This window comes from Schistocerca serialis, chromosome 1, assembly GCF_023864345.2.
Source record: "Schistocerca serialis cubense isolate TAMUIC-IGC-003099 chromosome 1, iqSchSeri2.2, whole genome shotgun sequence".
NCBI classification, from domain to species: domain Eukaryota; kingdom Metazoa; phylum Arthropoda; class Insecta; order Orthoptera; family Acrididae; genus Schistocerca; species Schistocerca serialis.
Window position 1 is genome coordinate 562,842,277 of NC_064638.1, and position 19,081 is coordinate 562,861,357.

Genomic DNA, 19,081 nt, shown 5'->3' on the forward strand with positions numbered 1-19,081 from the left:
ATGCTATTCCGACCCGGAATTCTCAATATCACTCGATGCCTCCTCATACATGCCGAATAATTAAAGCAGAAGTTATCTCATCACGTCAATAACATACGTAACTGCAAAGGAGCAGAAGTGGATCGCCGTGGCTGCTTTCTAGAAGCAGGGCATGCCGCTATACATACATACAATTGGTATGCGAAATTAGTGACGTATCGTTCCTTATCACTCACTGCATTAAAACATTCACTGGCTGCCTAAAATCGGCCAAGGTCCTCCGTTTCCATTTAAAAGGACGGAGAACTACTTACTCCATCCGCTGTTGTCTCTCTCCAGTACTGTAGCCAATTACTGACGATTGTATTTTAGTGCGTTTTACCATCTACTTGCTTCTCTTTCGTTGATATGCACACATACGCATGTGCTCAGGTATATCATTCAATTTTATCATTACAGTGGGCGCATGCTGTAATAGCACATTTAAAAGCCATAATCATTCGCCAGGAGGAAATAGAACCTGTGACCTCATTTTGACGAAGCACTGACATTACACTCTAAGGCCACCGAAGCAGCCAGAAAAGTGTTTTCCTTCCTTTCCGTAGTGTTTTTGTTGAAGTCATCGCTCCGAAAAGTGATAGGATGCAGCTCTCCACAGTAGCGTAACTTGTGCAGTTCTCTCCGCCTCTGCATAACTACTAAACCTATATCCATTTCAGCCGACTTCTTATAGTCTTCTATGTAACGAAAGCAATTACATTTGATGAAAGTACAGTTTACATGCACAAACAAAAAACTGTGTAATTATTATTATTTTGCACTCAATATAAAGTTCTTCATCACGATTAAAGGCAAAATTTTTTTCTATTATTATTGATAAATGCGAAAGTTGTTTAGCAGTAACAGAAATATGTTTTATATAAGCTCGCCGACGTATTGAGACGGTGATTGATGTGTTTTTGTTTGGAGTTTTCTTTAATTTTACCTTTTCTTGAGAAAATTGAGTTTCCTGGCGCTTTATGATAAACCTGTATTTTATTATTTTTACGTGATCCCCCTGTCTTACGTAACAAATCAACACCTTTCGAATAAAACCTGAATGAAATATTGACAGATTCAATCTTGCTATAAACATTGTTTGCTTTTAAGTAACAGACAAAAGGATAACAAAAATGTTCTGTACGTTATGTGACTAGTTATATATCCTCAATCAGTTTCTAGACGGTTCACTACCTCCGATTACTAGGGTAATCTAGTAAAACACGAATCACATATGCAAACAAAGCTATCGAAATCATGTAACGCCCAATATATATGCAGCACATCTAACGTACGGGTAAAGCGGTTCCCACCTTATCTGACCAAAGCTACTAGGAAAGCTACCGTAGTCTACGCTGACTTAAGATAGTCTAAGGTAGCCTGCGGTAGTTCTACAACTCTAAATCTTCAACATTCTTATCTAACACCACATTTCAAAATACTTTATTGTTTTCTTGTCTTTAATAATTATCGTCCTCTTTTCACTTCCTTATGAAGCTACACTCCGAACATTCACTGCCAGGAAAGGCTTTCAATAACTTAAATTTATTTTCGACTTTAGCATATCCCTGTTTCCCAGGAGAGATTTTCTTACTAATTCCAGTATACATTTTATATACTTTCTACCTCTGCCATTCTGGAGTAAATATGCAAATTCCTCGCCACTGCGTTGTCTCTTTCCTTCTGCACTGTACAAAGTATCTGCAGATAATACTTGTACATCTCGGAAGCAAATTTCGTCACATTTCTTCGAGTCTTCACTTGGCTTGTTAGCATTAATAGTACGGCCTGCAACATTATGGTGTAATACATATTACACGAGCGACTTTCTGGTCAGAATCGAATACTCGTTGTGGGTGTTTGCCTCGAGCTTGCGTGTAAATTAACCACCAACCACGTCACAAGTGGGTCAGTGACGTCAGTGATCAATTCACTGTACCTAGTATGGATTTATAAGATTGTGAGTACGCCGGAGACAGCGCATGCGCAGAAACAGGAGAGTGTATAGTCGTTTACAAAAATCGAAAGTTGACCTATCTCGTCGCACTCAGTCCTAGTATAGTAATGGATTTCGTACTTTTGTTTCTTCTTAATCTTTATTTGCAACCGAGACAGCCTCTTCTTTCTTGATAATATATATGTCGTTGTTTGCTTTGTTCAGGCGACACATTGTAAAGGCTGCACATTGACCTGTTTTTCCTACTATCGTCATTTCACAAGAGATACGGAATATCTGCAAGGGAAACATTTGTTTACGTATCAAATGCGTGAACAAGGACTAAGTCTACACTGTATAGAAATGAGAACTTAAGTAGATAACTAATTTCAATGAAAATTTTTTCAGCAGTGAAAAGTTGGATACATTTAACGACAAAAATAATTTTCCATGTTTTTTCGCACCTACAAAGAAAACCAGATACTAAGGATAAAGTAAGATGGCGCTCTTTACTGCCTTGTAAGTATTATTTGATAAATTTGTAAGGCCAGCAGCTTGTGGTCTTGTGGTTAGCGTTACTGACTCTCGATCACGGTATTCAGGGTTCGATCGCGGCCTAGTCGGGGACTTTATTCCACTCGAGACAGGGTGTGGTGTGCGCGTGGTCATCATCATTTACGCGCAAGACGCCGAAGTGGCGTCAAATGAAAGAACTTGCAGCCAGGCGGCCGCATAGCGCAGACGGGACTCTAGGCCAATAAGGCTGTACGTACATATCATTGCATATGTTTGTGAGTATGTATTTTCTCGGGACAAAACGTAGATGTTTTGAATTGTTTGGACGACAGTGTACCTCTTCTTTCAGTTCTCAGAGGTGTGGAATATTAACCATACGCTCTTTGTCAAAAACATCAACTATCACTCTTGCTTTAGTCATTAATAAACGTTGTTATCTTTGTTGTTCCTACATTCTGTTACTACGTTTGGAATTTTTCGTAAAAGGATCGCCCCTCATAACCCCACTTTCACCGTTCAGGTGCCAGACTGCACAGCCGACAGCTCTCACTACACGCGAAATTTTAACACTGATGTGTAAACAATAGCGACCACGCCTGACAGGCGAGACTCGTACAGGCATAAAATGCCAGGGGGCGCTTCAGTAGACTTAACTTGCCACGAATAGTCGATTGCAACAAGAAAGTCTCTCGTGTAAAGAGGCTGTAAGAAAGCTGTAAATGAGGCTGAGCACGTCCCTACTGAGTGACCTCGCGCCTTGCGGTTTGGTGGCGGTGGCGTACCCGCCGGGTTTCAAAATCGCGCGCGGCTGGGGCAAGCAGCAATTGGCTGCGACCTTCCCAAGTGGGACAAGGAGCGGCTGTCGAGAAAGCCCGTCCCCCGTCCGCCGCGCGCCGTCGCCGCCGCTCTTGCACAACGGGCCCTGTCTATTGCACCTGAGGCGAGCAAGGGCGATACCTCACCTCCCACACTGCCTCTGCCCCTGCGATCCTCCTCGCTTCCGTATTTGGCCGTCCGGCGCATTTCCTGCAACAGCTTACTCCTCCGGCAAGGTAACTTAACGTTGTTAGCGGCAGTGGCACTATTGTTACAACATCGTCCGGAAAGGGGGGGGGGGGCAGGGGAGATTGCCCCCATTCAACTAGGTATGTTATCGACGCGCGGGCTCGACACAGTTCTTACTTTTCTTTTATTTAATTGCATCTATTTGCCGTCTAGTTGCACAGCTATTTAGACAGTTATTTCATCTAGCTATCCTTCTATATTTGTTTGTTACGGTAATACCCCATTTTCAACATATCACACCATTTCTTGATAATATATTATCACGGCAAATACCAAAACATTGCACACACGTAATCAGTTATAAAAATGAGCGCAAAGGGTTTATTATTGTGGTATCAGTTCGCCTGTTGATTCAACCAAGTAATGTGGTTGCTGTGGCTCAGTGTTCCCATGTCTCAGAATTTAGACCTGAGTCCGTAGAAAGTATCTTGCGACATGGACAGAGATTCCTGGCTGTCCGTGAATGTTGTGACTCTTAACACCTTCCTCTCGCGACATGCATGTGAGGTTAATGACGGCATATTTCTGTCTTTTCTGAAAAAGACACAAAGACGGTAAAAGTACGTTCTTGTTTACTTTCGCTTATAAGCTACACGTTTATTCTTGCTGCAATATAGCTATTTAATTTCCCAAACTCATCTCGCACCTTCAGTGAATTTTTTGTTATTTTAGTCTGCCTTGATTAACTTGTAACCATAGGTTGAATCACATTTACACTTGACGTGCAAAATTTCGGCACATTCGAGTAAAATTTTTTGCTTACTTTGTTTTTCCACATGTGTTTTGCGTTTACTGTATGGCGCGAAGCTCATTACAGGCGATCTGCAAATCAGTTAATGTTGGTAGCACGAAAATTTTTAGCAAAAATCATTAGAGTTCTCTGAGTTAGAGAAGTAACCTATATTAGATTTGTTGAAGCAGGAGAACAAACCACAATCTCTTACAAAATAAAACACAGAACGATTCAAAAACTGCATTTATTTATCGCAAAAGATGGCAAATGGCTCTGAGCACTACGGGACTTAACTTCTGTGGTCATCAGTCCCCTAGAACTTAGAACTACTTAAACCTAACTAACCTAAGGACATCACACACATCCATGCCCGAGGCAGGATTCGAACCTGCGACGTAGCGGTCGCGCGGTTCCAGACTGTAGCGCCTAGAACCCCTCGGCCACACGGCCGGCATCGGAAAAGATACCAGTGCTGTCACGTCCCTGGTATACACTACCTATGATGTGCTTAACTGAGAGAGTATTGCCGGCCGAAGTGGCCGTGCGGTTCTAGGCGCTGCAGTCTGGAACCGCGAGACCGCTACGGTCGCAGGTTCGAATCCTGCCTCGGGCATGGATGTGTGTGATGTCCTTAGGTTAGTTAGGTTTAACTAGTTCTAAGTTCTAGGGGACTAATGACCTCAGAAGTTGAGTCCCATAGTGCTCAGAGCCATTTTTTGAGAGAGTATAGTTTCTACTTTGTATGAGCTCTTGTAGGGAAGCAGCCTACTCACGCTGTAGTAAATTCACATCAGTTTCCATTGTGTGCCAGCCAGTCTGCTGTAACTAGCTCTGACGTCATAAATGTTGCGCAATACCTTAAAAATCAAGCAAATGACCTAAAACTTTTCTAGCATGTCAGGAATAATACTAAATTAATGTGTGTTAAATATCAGTTCGATAACTTCAGCCATTTTCAAAATTTGGACGTTTTCCAAAAAAAAATCATTGGCGCAACAGAAAAGAGCTAGAGACTTCAAAATTTATATTTAGATTCATCTTTCATAATGATTTAATAAAAATAGTACTTTGGATTTCACAAATTAAGATTTTAGTGGAAATTCATGATTTTGTGGTTTTCGTCTCAAAACTGAAGGAAGCAAGATAGATTAAGTAGGTTAATAAATAAGGCTAGGATGTTTAGATTTAAATAGGTTGGAGGTCCGCTATGACTATGAAGATGTGAAAAGTTTCTTTTGAATACCTATAAAATTATAGCGATAGCGGATCTCAAAAGGGCCAGTTCAGAGCTCATCTACTGCGTACAGTGTAATTTAATTAATTCTCTCGCCCAGAATATTTAACTTAGCCACGTCAAAATTTTATTATCAATACTTACCTACGTGCTGAATGCACGTTTAAATTAAGAGCTTCTTCGGCCATCAGCAAAAGAAGCTATAAATTATTATGTAACTTGAAGTGGTGCGTTACTAGCCCAGCGGCTAGTCGAGAGAGCCGAAAAGATCAGGCGTTCCCTTCGCCGTCCACACCGCGGCTTTATATATAAGGACGCTGCGCGAGGAATAAAGGCCCCAGTTCTCTCCAGACGCTGAATGACACGCCATCTGTGTCGGGAGCCGCATCGCATCAGTTTCACTGCTACAAACAGCCTCGGGTGCCGTATTAAGTTACTAGAGATACGCGGAACCATGAAAACATTTCATGTGAAGTGTTAATTCTGGGATGATTTTCATTATCTAGCTTCAGTTTGCGTATTGTCGTATTTTCACGTGCCGTCGCAGGACAGACATTCTACCAATTATTTAGCGTGGCGTTTGATGAAATATTTTCATCAAATTATGGCGAGCATTCTTTTTAACATTTAATTCGGACATTTATAGTTGCATCAGCGCATTAAACTCTGAACTGCTCTGTTAGTTAGGTTGTAGGGATACTTGTGTTTTTTATCAGTGAATTTCAGAATATACTCAACTATTTTGGAAAACCGTTTTTGATTAGAAATCCCTGACAATCTCCTATTTCCTCAGAGCTATAAGCTGCAGCTATAATGGTATCTCAAATGAAGTGGGCACTAGGATCTCTAATTACTGGTTCCATGTTTTATTAAATCACTTTCTGGGTGCCAAAAAGTAAATAGAGAGCCAGTGTTGAGAACGGCGAAAGACAGCATTAACAACATTCTAAAAGCCAGAAACTGATTCTACATGCAAGCATTTATGCAGCAATTAATATAGATATATTGACAAACTTATCCGCCGCCCCACATATGGTGCATCGGCCGGGAAATGTTACAACATTCAAACAAGGATACAACAGTAAATATTTTTACAAACTTATCCGCCGCCCCACACTCTGTACATATTATTTCGCTGTTAGACTGATAACTTTCAGATGCAAGCTAATACTTTCAACATTCTTATTTATAATAGGTTTTGACATTGGCTAACAACACAAGAAAAAAACACCGCGAATCGAAGGTACGACGCTACTTTTAGAGCACTCAACCATTTGGCATTTCTTTGTTGCGAAGGAAAATAGCGGTGAACTGCGAAAAATTCTTGAGATTTCGCGATGTATGACTCGGGTTACACTTGCATTATCCATTTCATGTAGCCCACCCGGTTAGCCGTGTGGTCTAACGCACTGCTTCCCGAGCGGGAAGGCGTGCCGGTCCCTGGTAGGAATTCGCCCGGCGGATTAGTGTCGAGGTCCGGTGCGCCGGCCAGCCTGTGATGGTTTTTAAGGCGGTTTTCCATCTGCCTCGGCGAATGCGGGCTGGTTCCTCTTATTCCGCCTCAGTTACACTGTGTCGGCGATTGCTGCCCAAACACTGTCTCCACGTACGCTTACACCACGCAAACTTGAGGTTACACTCGTCTGGGGCCCTATTCTGTATCGTTCATACCGATCGGTGTAGTAGGCTAGTCTCGGTAGTGACGTCATTTTCGGTTCTTTATCGAAATATCCTATTCAGTAAGCTTCTGAGACTTGTTACCGAACGATCCTCCCAACCCGTTTGACAATGTAGTAAGCCTACGTTCCTCTACACAATAGTACAAGAATTGAGAGCTTTGTTTATGTTGTTTGGCGAGGCCAAGTGGTTAGCGCGCAGGAATGCGATATGAAATGGCGCGGGATCGCGCACAGATGGGTACAAGAAAAAAAATTTTTTTTCCTCTCCATATTTGCAACACGTTCTGAGACATTGTTATTCGTGTAAGTTAAGATTTTTCTGCAATATTCGTTATTACTTACATGTAAGAGCGCATTTCCTCAGTAATGATTTTGTGATTTCTGCGTGTTTAAAATACGAAATATGAAATTTCTGGAGATGAAACTGTTGTGAGTGAAACAACCGACAGTGACCCTTATATTTTTTCTTGTCAGAAATAATTCACCATTTTTTCCGAATATGTAGCGATTTCCGAGTATGCGGTTAGACAGGAATCTAAGAGCACAACTTAAATTACTGGGAATGTAACTAGCAGCAGTCATCTTCATAATCTTGCTTGTCATAAGTATTTATCTGCGATCGAATTCTCAACCACAGTAGACAGAGATGGAAGATCTCCGCCGTAATATTTTTAGACTGTAGCACCATATACGAGACATTTTCATTCATGAGATGCGTGTCATAAACTTCAACGAAGTTCTCGAAAATGCGTTTTTTTTCAGTTTTGTTTTTAAGACCCAAATCGTTGACGCATCATATAGGGAAGTGGGCTACTTAATCAAATGGATCTCTAGGAGCGAGTTATAACCACGTTCTGTATATCTTCTTATTCTCTGAAACTCTCAGAATTCATTTTTCGAGTGTTTTTATAGCTGTATTAGTACAATGTGGCACTACACACTATTCGTGGTACTACACACTATTCTTAACTCATTTTCCGAAACGTAAAATCCAAAATACGATGTCAGTGTGAATGAGAATAAGATGAAATAAAGCGGCATTTACGACAATTTGAAGAATATTATGCATGCATGGAAACATGCGGTCAGAGAAACTGTAAAAATTTCTATGCATTTCAGCTGAGAATCATGGAAATGGATATACTGCGCGTGATACTGTTAAGGAGGAGGCAAGAGCGATGAAGGCGAGCATGTCAGTTCGATGGAATGCGGCGTCATGCGTTATGGCAACGTAAACGCAATTTTCGGTACTTGGAAGAATAGCGCGCCTGTGTCGTCTGCTAGCCGCTTTGTGTTAGTGGCGCTGCGCGCTGCAGTTCGCATGCGCGGATCTGCGGGCGCTTGCTTTTGATTGGCTTGCGCGACACGAACCGACAACAGAGCTTCGGTTCTCAAGACCCGAACGGTATCGCTACCGAAATGCATACTGAATAATGCAGGGACTCTAATTCGAGTACTAGACCGTTCGGTGCTCTTGAGTACCGAAACGATCGGCACAATGGCGGAAAGATACAGAATAGGCACCCTGGAATGGGTTCGGTGTGGGGCGGCGGTGGGGTGAGTGGACTGCTGTAGCCTGTTTTAGGGTTGTGAACCACTGAGAGCTGTGGTGGGGACGAAGCCTCTCCATCGTTTCTAGGTCCCGGTTCAATACATACATACATACATACATTATGTGTTGTGGCTTTCTTCAGACACTGAACTAATAAGTCTTTTTTGTGTGGCGGGGTAGGATACGAGTCCGGTATGCACAGATCAAGAGGGGTGAGGGGGAAGGGGGTGGTGCATGTCTTGTCCTTGCTGGGTCCTTCTTTGCATTCATCTCAGACGACGATTGATCAACAGCAACCACCCAAGGAAATCCTTAACGAAGACGATGGTAAAGACAAAATGAATAGTTTGCTGGCGCACAAGAGCGGATCTTGAAAGACAACTCCTAGTTCTATAGGAAAGTGAGACATGTAGTCACTTCCCGCCGGATCTGTTACATCAGCACTTCCGCGTATCTTAAGGATACCGAAGTCTGAACAAGGTACCAACGTCAGGTGCACAAGAATCAGAAGGAACATCAACGTAGTCGTTAGTGTCGGAGTACATGCTCGGACGGAGAAGGAACTGTCACGACACTCGCCTTAAGCGGGAGAGGGGAACCGCCGAAAACTTAAATTTGGATGATCGAACCGTGCTTTGGACCGCCATCCTCCCGAATACGAGTCCGGCGTCTTGCCACTGCTTTACCTCGCTCGGTCAGAGGAATTCGAGAGCGCCTGCTTCCCCTAAATCATGTGGGTGGAAGGTGCCAATGCTTCCTTCAGAAAGGCTAGTACTAATGTCTTTTCCAGCCGGTGAGTCTCTTATCCCAATGTGCATGTTAGATTGCCACCGACTGATGTTACAAACCAGGTTGTGTTTTCTGCCACACAGTGCTGACTTGGCACCTTTAGGTTTGGATTCCGTACGTACTGCATTCTCTAAAAGAAACACGCATTAACCTTTACCACACGAGCTGGTAGACAGTACGTGAGTAAAGTGTACTTCCACATTCGTGTTGCAACCTAACTTCTTGAAATTTTCTAACATGGTTTCCACAGCGTTATAGTAATTTGGAAGTTTTTATTCCGTAGAACGTTTTCAGCAACAGACATGAAAGCAGTCCATGCATCTTCTTTTTCCTAACATTCATGTTTTTCCAACTTCGTGATGCTTCATCATTTTGTGAATTCGAGGACCAACAAAAAATACTAGATGTCAATTTTTCTAGACTGATGAAGAGAAAACTAAAAACACTTTTCAAATGAGCATAAAAAGTAGTTAAGGACATATATTTATTTCCAATCGTCTGATATCATGCAGACTGGTGTGATGAAATGCACGCATCAGGTTCGTCGAATCGTCCTCAAAGAAACGCAATAGACATGCACTTGGACGGAAATGGGGGAGGGATGGGGAACACGTCTGCGACGAGATATGTGCCATAATTCTCGGAGACGGTTTCGCAGTCGCCCATCTGTAGCTCGTTAGAAACAGACACGAAGCTTGCCGAAGAAAAACGAAGGAAGCGGTTGGTGAAGAGCAAAGAGCACTCTCTCCGCAACACTGCGACCTCGCAGCTGCCGGTCGCGTGATATACGGCTCAGTTGCTGTGGTCGCCGATTCCGCTAATGCGAACATAAGTTGGTTTAAACCCTCTTCGGGGGGGGGGGGGGGGGGGGCGGTACTGTAACTTTCTCACTGATGTGATAGATAGCGAAAGCTTGTAACTGTAACAAGGGAAAATGGTGACGTACGAAACTGCTAGAGGATCATTCGTTTTCGATAACAGTCGATTATATGGTTCATCATGTTAAATCACAAGTTCTTAGTGGTGGTTTTCAGTCCTAAGACAGCTTTTACGCAAATCTCCACGTCAGTCTGGTCAGTGAAAGCATTTTCATCTCTGCATAACTACTCAGGTCTTCTATAATTTTTACCACCCTCCCCCCCCCCCCCCCCCGCGCACACACACACACACACACACACACACACACACACACACACACACACAAACTTCCTTCATATCCATCGATCCCTTCGTTTGATTTGATCAAGTTATCCCACAATTTTATTTTCGTTAGTTCGATTTAGAACCTCTTAATAGCTTACTCGAACTATCCATCTGATGTTCAGCATTCTTCTGTAGCACAACATTTCAAAAGCTTTTATCCTCTTCTTTTTTGAACTGTATGGACTGCCTTATCGTCCACGTTTCACTTTCGTACAAGGCTACACTCCATTGAAATGCCTCCAAAAAAGACTTAGTGACACTTAAATTTATGTCAGACGTTAACACATTTATTTATTTATTTAATTTAGAAACACTTTTGAATCAGGATACGATATCAATTATTTCCCGAGGAGCAAAGGTCTTTTCGACTCCAGGTGTTCCTTCGCACATTTGCTTCCCAGTTCTCTTTGTTGTTCTCCCGCAGATCTTCTCGATTTTCAGTTCTGCCTTCACGATGAATCTCATCCAAAGTTCGTATTGTGAACACACACTTCTTGCTAACATTTGGAGTTTTGAGGTATTAAAACTCACTATATACTTTTAAAATGGTTTGTAATGATCATTTGTTTCCCATTTGTAGTCGAACATCTTTTTGGTTAGTCTATTTGGTCATTCGGTACGGGTGTCTCAGGAACGCCGACATCCTTCCTTCATGCTTTCCACGTGTTACGAAACTTTTTTTTTTCTTATTTAGAATTTGGAGGTCCCCACACAATCATCCATCACTTTTTACATTGCTTACACACATTCTGTTGTGCGTCCGCCTCCCTAGCGCAACGGTAGCATTACTGCTTCCACTCCACTGCCCGGGTTCCATTCCCGGCAGGGGACTGGGTGTTGTGTGTCCTTCATCATTATCATCATCATTGACATGCAAGTCGCCCAAGTGGCGTCAACTAAAAAGACTTGCAATACGGCTGCCGAAACCCGAAGGGGATATCCCGGCCAATAAATGCCATACGATTATTTCTTTTTTTTCTGTTGTGCGTTTATGATAGCCGTCTTACCGCAATTGCTTTGGTTGCTTTAGACTTCAGTTTCAAATGCCAATTTTTTTAGCAGTTTAATATATCGATTGACACATGCTAAACATTGTTTTGCTATGTTACCACAATTGTTCTTTGACCCGATTATAAGGCCTTCTGCGTTACGACACAACGGGCATTCCTAGAAAAATCGCGTTTACAGCCTCAATCTGAAGCACGATGACGTCCACTCAGCAGAAGCTTTTTGGTGTGCTTCAGTTGAACAAGTGTAGGTCAGTGATGCGATGTTTCGGAATTGTTTCGCCTCTGATGAAAAACATCTGTCGTTTTTATCTCCAGTTTGAAGAGGCAGGATATCTATCCAAACGTGAGAGTCCTGGTCGAAATTACACTTCTAATGGAAGAGTGGAGAACATTCGACTATCTTTTAAACGGATCCCACGCAAGGCTGCTCGTCGAGCAGAACTTCCAAATCAACATACGGCTAGCGAGTCTAAAGCGTTGTTCGCTCTACAAACCATACCGACTGCAGTCTGCAGTTAGTCTAAGCCTTCGTGTTTCTCACATTTACCGCGGTAAATTATCAGTGGTAAGCAACATTTCATGGTAGCGGTACAGCTAGGGGGCATAATGCTCGGATATGAGGACTCCAAAACCCTCATGAATTCGTAGAGCAAAAAAGATATGCACGAAGTGAACGTGTTTTCGCATGAGACGGTATATGGCGCATTCCTTTTTTTATTACCATTCCGTGACTGGTATATGTCGTCTTGAAATGCTGCAAACATGACTTTTTCAATTTCAAGAGGACTATAATAGTTTCATAAAGGAACAGGATGAAACGTCATCACAGTCATAATGTACGTGTTTCTCTGTGCCACTGTGCCTCAACGCAGAAAAGGGCGTATGGGACCCTAAGGCACAACCCTATGTTCTTAGCCTCCAAGATCTCGTCCAAATGTTCTTCATGGGATTGGCAGTTGACATGTAGAGGATTTATAGAAACATAGCCTTAAACTTCAGGGTTCTAGATCGACATGACTACTCTGGTTGTCTGGCAGAGGGTTCATCGAACCACCTTCCCACTATTTATCTTTGTTCCAATCTCTAACAGCGCGTGGGAAACATGAACAATTAAATCTTTCCATACGAGCTTTGATTTCTCTTATTTTATTACGATGCGATGATCAGTTTTATGTTGGTTGGCGACAGTAAAACGTTTTCGCATTCAGAGGAGAAAGTTATTAATTGAAACATCGCGAAAATATCTCACCTCAACGACAAACGCTTTCGTTTCAATGATCGCCACCACAACTCATGTACCATATCCGTGAAACTCTCACCCCTTTTTCGCAATAATTCAGAACGAGCTGCCCTTTCTTGAACTTTTCCAATATACTCCGTCAATCGTATCTCGTAACGATACCATACCGCTCAGCAACACCCTAGCAGAGAACGACTGATAAGTGAAGAGAAGCCGATCTCTTTAGTAGATCTGTTGCATCTTGTAAGTGTTCTGCCAGTGAAACACAGTCTTTGATTTACCTAGCCCACAATTTTATCCATGCGATCGCTCCAGTTCAAGTAGTTCGTAATTGTAATTCTTAGTATTTGGTTGAAATGACAGCCTTTAGATTTACGTGATTTGTCATGTAACCGAAATTTAACGGATTCTTTTACTACTCATGTGGATGACTTGGTGCTTTGAATTATTTACAGTCAATTGCCACTTTCGCACCATATAGATGTCGTGACTAAATCATTTTGCATTTGGTTATTGTCTGACGATGACTTTACTAGACGGTAAACCACACCATCATCTGCAGACTATTTAAGAGGGTTGCTTAGATAGTCTCCCGAACCGTTTATACACAGGGTGTTACAAAAAGGTACGGCCAAACTTTCAGGAAACATTCCTCACACACAAAGAAAGAAAATATGTTATGTGGACACATGTTGCTGTGTGTTTCCATTCCATGATTAATGTGATTTGAAGAGAAGTAATAAAATGAGCTCTAACATGGAAAGTAAGCGTTTCCGGACACATGTCCACATAACATCTTTTCTTTATCTGTGTGTGAGGAATGTTTCCTGAAAGTTTGGCCGTACCTTTTTGTAACACCCTGTAGATTAGGAGCAGCAGAGGGCCATTAACACGTGCTTGGGAAATGCAAGATATCACTTTCATTTTACTCGATGACTTCCCGTCGATTACTACGAACTGAGATCTTTCTGACAGGAAATCACAAATCCAATCGCACACGTGAGACGATACTCCACAGGCATGCAGTTTGATTAGAAATTTCTTATGAGGAACGGTGTCGAAAACCTGGAAATCTAGAAATATGGAACCAATTTGAGATCTTCTGTCGATAGCACTCCTACCTTCGTACGAACAAAGAGCTAACTGCGTTTCACAAAAACGATTCTTTCTGAGTCCGTGCTACTTGACGATAAACCCTTTTCTTCTAGGTAATTCATAATGTTCGAGGTGTTTGTGGGCATTTGCAACGTCTCCCTGTTTTGTAACATGTTTCCACCAATAAATATAAATGATTAAAATGAAGTCATTTTCTTAACACAAAGTATATTCGGCTCTTGTTTTCAAGCGTACTGTAGCCCCTCGAATACTGTTGTGAGGCGATTGAGTGAGTCCTGCGGCTGCTGAAGCTATACTGTGTTCATCATAAGAATAAACCTGATGTAAACATTACGCCATGTATTCTTCCGCGTTTGCTTTAATCTCATTGGATTTAGTTTCACGTGGAGCGGAAGCCGAGCTGTGCCCAGTACAGACAAGTAAGATCTAAGATCATAAGGATGCGTTTTATGCTGTGTTCCGCACATAGACTTGACCTATAACGCGGGACAACAGCTTTATCGGCGCATTAAACTTTGACAGCACTGACCAGCCAGAGGTCCAGCTAACATGCAATGGTATGAGCAGTTGCAGTTCGGACGTTAAAAGAGACGAACAAAGAAACAATGTAGCTTCGAATGTCACTGAATTTTTAAAAAGAATGAAATAATATTCAGCCAAACTCCAGCACTGCAGTACGCTTCTTAGGTGACGAGACGGCAAGCGTAAAATGCTCTCGTTCTCACCTGACATAGTATTCTAATTACAATCATGAGCCATGAAAATTCCTAATTAAAATACAGGGTAATTTTTCTGAGCGAGGTACGTTTGATGCAAAAGCATACTGCATAGCTTTCACCATACTGTTGGATACTGAAGCCACTGAAGCTATTAATTACAATCAGTCCTTTGCTAATCTCTCCCTCACGGAGTGGCCGCGTGGTTTGAGTCGTGATGTCACGGACTGCGCAGCCACTCCCGCCGGAGGTTCGAGTCCTCCCTCGGGCATTGGCGTATGTGTTGTTCTTAGCATAAGTTAGTTTAAGTAATGTGTAAGTCTAGGGACCGATGACCTTAGCAGTTTGGTCCCTTAGGAATTCACACACATTCGAACGTTTGCTAATCTCTTAGCTCCTTCCTTATCTGAATCCGAGAAATACGTGTCAGTTCTGGAACTGTCATCTGATTCGTTGATAATGAGCCGATCAACAACAGAATCCACGAAACCAACCAGGCGCCGCATTTTCTCCTCTTCCTTTATGACGTGCCGTCTGTATCCCTCCATTGTTCGGCAGTGGCATGTGAAAAAGCTGCGTGCGTTAGTTCCATTACGTCTGGCAGCTTAACGGTCTTGTTATTTCTCGGGACAAATCCTTTAACTTGGCTCCAGATCAGTTCTGTTGGGTTCATATAGTAATGGTACAGTGGCAAATGTAAAAATGCAGCATTTGTATGTTGTGCTCGATGCTGTGAAAATGATTGTTTTCCATGTTTCTACGACAATTACCAACATCTGTGGTATAAACCAATAGACACAGTCTACAAAAAGAGTATTTGGTTCTTCATTTTTGTCTTAAAAAATTAAATTGTTTTGCTTTCTTAATTTAAGCAACGTTTATTAAATCTTTCATAAAATATCGCCAGTTAAAAATTTATATTTGAAATGAAAACAGAGACGTGCATTATTCATAAAATAGGATGATTAATTTTACAATTACGAGATGTAGGTATTTCAGATTGAACGAGAAAAAAATGACGTCGACGAGACTTGAACATGTGAACCATGACTTACAGAGAATAAACAATCTGCTACGCAACCGGTAGCGCTACACATGGAACGTAAATATCGAACTCAACTGTGTCTAATACAGTCAGTTGCAAAACTTCAAAGACGATTATCTCTGTAAACTTGTGAAAAACATTAAGAACTACCTATTTCTCTGCACTTTTTAACCGTGTTCCACACGCATGTTTCACTGCGGAACAGTAAAAAGCCTCAGGCATTTTCATAGTGCGTATTAACAGCGCGACAGAGCACAACAGTGCAGAGGCTGTGACTTACACGATTTTTGGAGTAAAAGCTACATAGCTAAAGTGTGATTAAGAAATACATTCGAATATCTCTAAAGTTTCATTTAACGTTAACTTAGTAATTATGTATAGCATACATAAGTAGGACCTACTTCCAAGAGCGTAACAACACCAGTGTACGTGTGCTACCGCTCTTGACCAATCATCACGTTTGTGTTTGTTTACATCAGGTTTATTCTTATGATGAACGGAGTATAATAGCTGCTGCTGCTGGTGGGGTCGACATCCGACCGCCCGTCTCTCTCTCTACCACAGCAGCGGCGGCTGCGTTGCCCAGGGTCGGTGCCCGCTCCACCTGCTCTCCGCTCACCCATTGGAAGACGCTCCACCGTGCCAGGCATTTGGGGATTTCCCCGCTGTAAGGCAGCCAGCCGCCATGGACCAGGAGTCTCCCGGGCCAACTCTCTCGACGTCTCGCGGCCGCTACACAACTTCTGCCGCAGTCCATTGTGCCTATGACATCAGCCAGTGGCTGCGGCTTCGTCTGCTGCTATAAATAGCAGTCGGTGACGCCTTCCCACATGTCTAACCAGGACACAAAAAGACGAACAGCTACACTACTTTCTGGCCCTCGCACTCATGTAATTTCAAAACGTATTCCCTCCCACACAAGAAATCATTCCTGAGAATTAACGATCCTATCACGCGAAGCATTACGCACCCTACGACTAATTTAAGAAGATAGGCTGAAGAAAAGCAAATCTATGTTTATACCGTTTGTAGATTTACAGTAAGCTTCTGACAAAATTGGACTACGATCTCTGAAATTTTGAAGGTAGCTCGGATAAAACACAAGCAGCGAAAAGTAATTTATAATTTGAACAGAAACGTAACATGAAAGGGAAGCCGCAGTTGAGAAGGGAGGCTTGTAGCCTATCCCAGATGTTATTCGATCTGTAGATCGGGACAGCTGTAAAGCAAACCAAAGAGAAATTTGGAAAGAAAATTAAAGTTCAGAGAAAAGAAATAAAAGCTTTAAGGTTTCCCGATGACACTATAATTCTGCCAGAGACGCAAAATGTCTCGAAAGAGAAGTTGTGCGGAACGTATAATGTTTTGAAAAGAGGTTCTAAGACGAACATCAACAAAAGTAAAACAAGGATAATGGAATGTAGTAGATTTAAATAAAGCAGAATAGGAAATGATACTCAAAAAGTAGTAAGGTCTGCTATTTGGGGAATAAAGTAACTGATGGTGTCTGAAGTAGAGAGAGTGTAAAAATAGCACAGAAAGCATTTCTAAAATTCTGTAATTTGTTAACATCGAAACACAGAAGCTGGAAAGAAAAACACAGCTACAAAGAAGGTAACTATAAAGAAACCATGGGTGACAGAATAAATACTTCAGCTGATCGATGAAAGAAGGAAGTACAAAAATGTTCAGGGAAATTGATGGATGCAGAAGTACAAATCGCTGAGGAATGAAATAAATAGTAGATGCAGGGAAGCTAAGAAGAAATGGCTGCATAAAAATGTGAAGAAATCGGAAAAGAAATGATAGTCGGAAGGACTGACTCAACATATAGAAAAGTCGAAACAACCGCCGGTGACATTAAAAGCAAAGTTGGTAACATTAAGACTGCAACCGGAATTCCATTGTTAAATGCAGAGGAGAGAGAGGATAGGTGGAAAGAGTACACTGAATACCTCTATGAGGGGGAAGATTTGTCTGATGTGATAGATGAAGAAACAGGAGTCGAATAGAAGAGAGAAAGGATCCAGTATTGGATTCAGAATTTAAGAGAGCTTTGGAGGACTTAAGATCAAATAAGGCAGAAGGGATCGATAACATCAAAATTTCTAATATCATTGGGGCAAGAAAAAGAAACGACTATCCACGTTGGTGTGTAGAATGTATGACTCTGGCAACATACCATCTGACTTTCGGAAAAATGTCGTCCACACAATTCCGAAGGCTGCGAGAGCTGAAAGGTGCGAGAATTATCGCACAATCGGCTTCATGCATCCTAGTAGCTGACAAGAATAATATACAGAAGAATGGAAAAGAAAATGGAGGATGTGCTACATGACGATCAGTTTGGCTTTAGGAAAGGTAAAAGCACCAGAGAGGCAATTCTGGCGTTGCGGTTGATAATGGAAGCAAGACTAAAGAATAATCAAGACATATTCATAGGATATGTCGACCAAGGAAAGGCGTACGACATTGTAAAATGGTGCAAGATGTTCGAAATTCGGAGAAAAATAGGGGTAAGCTATAGGGAGAGACGGGTAATACACAATATGTGCAAGAGCCAACGGGGAATAATAAGAATGAACGACCAAGAACGAATGCTCGGACTAAAAAGGATGTGAGACAGGAATGTAGTCTTTCGCCCCTAGTGTTCAATCTGTACGTCGAAGAAGCAATGATGGATATAAACGAAAGATCAGGCGTGGAATTAAAATTCAAGGTGAAAGGACAGTCTAATGAGTGCAGGGTATGGACTGAGAGTAAATCGAAGAAAGACGAAAGTAATGAGAAGTAGCAGAAATGAGAACAGCGGGAAACTTAACATCAGTATTGATGGTCACGAAGTAGATGAAGTTAAGAAATTCTGCTTCCTAGGAAGGAAAGTAACCAATGGCGGACGGAGCGAGGAGGACATCAAAAGCAGACTAGCATGGGCAAAAAGGGCATTCCTGACGAAGAGAAGTAAGTCTACTGGTATCAAACATAGGCCTTAACTTGAGGAAGAAATTTCTGTGAATGTACGTTTGGAGCACAGAATTGTATGGTAGTGAAACATAAACTGTGGGAAAACCGGAATAGAAGAGAATCGAAGCATTTGAGATGTGGTGCAACAGACGAATGTTGAAAATTAGGGGACTGATAAGGTAAGGAATGAGGAAGTTCTGCGCAGAATCGGAGAGGAAAATGGTTCAAATGGCTCTGAGCACTATGGGACTTAACATCTGTGGTC

General features: G+C 42.0%; 1 protein-coding gene across 4 annotated transcripts in view; it reads left to right on the forward strand.

Annotated features, from left to right (window-relative positions):
* Positions 1 to 19,081, forward strand: part of LOC126475739 (phosphatidate phosphatase LPIN3) — a 302,247-nt gene that overhangs the window by 166,399 nt on the left and 116,767 nt on the right. The window lies entirely within an intron of this gene.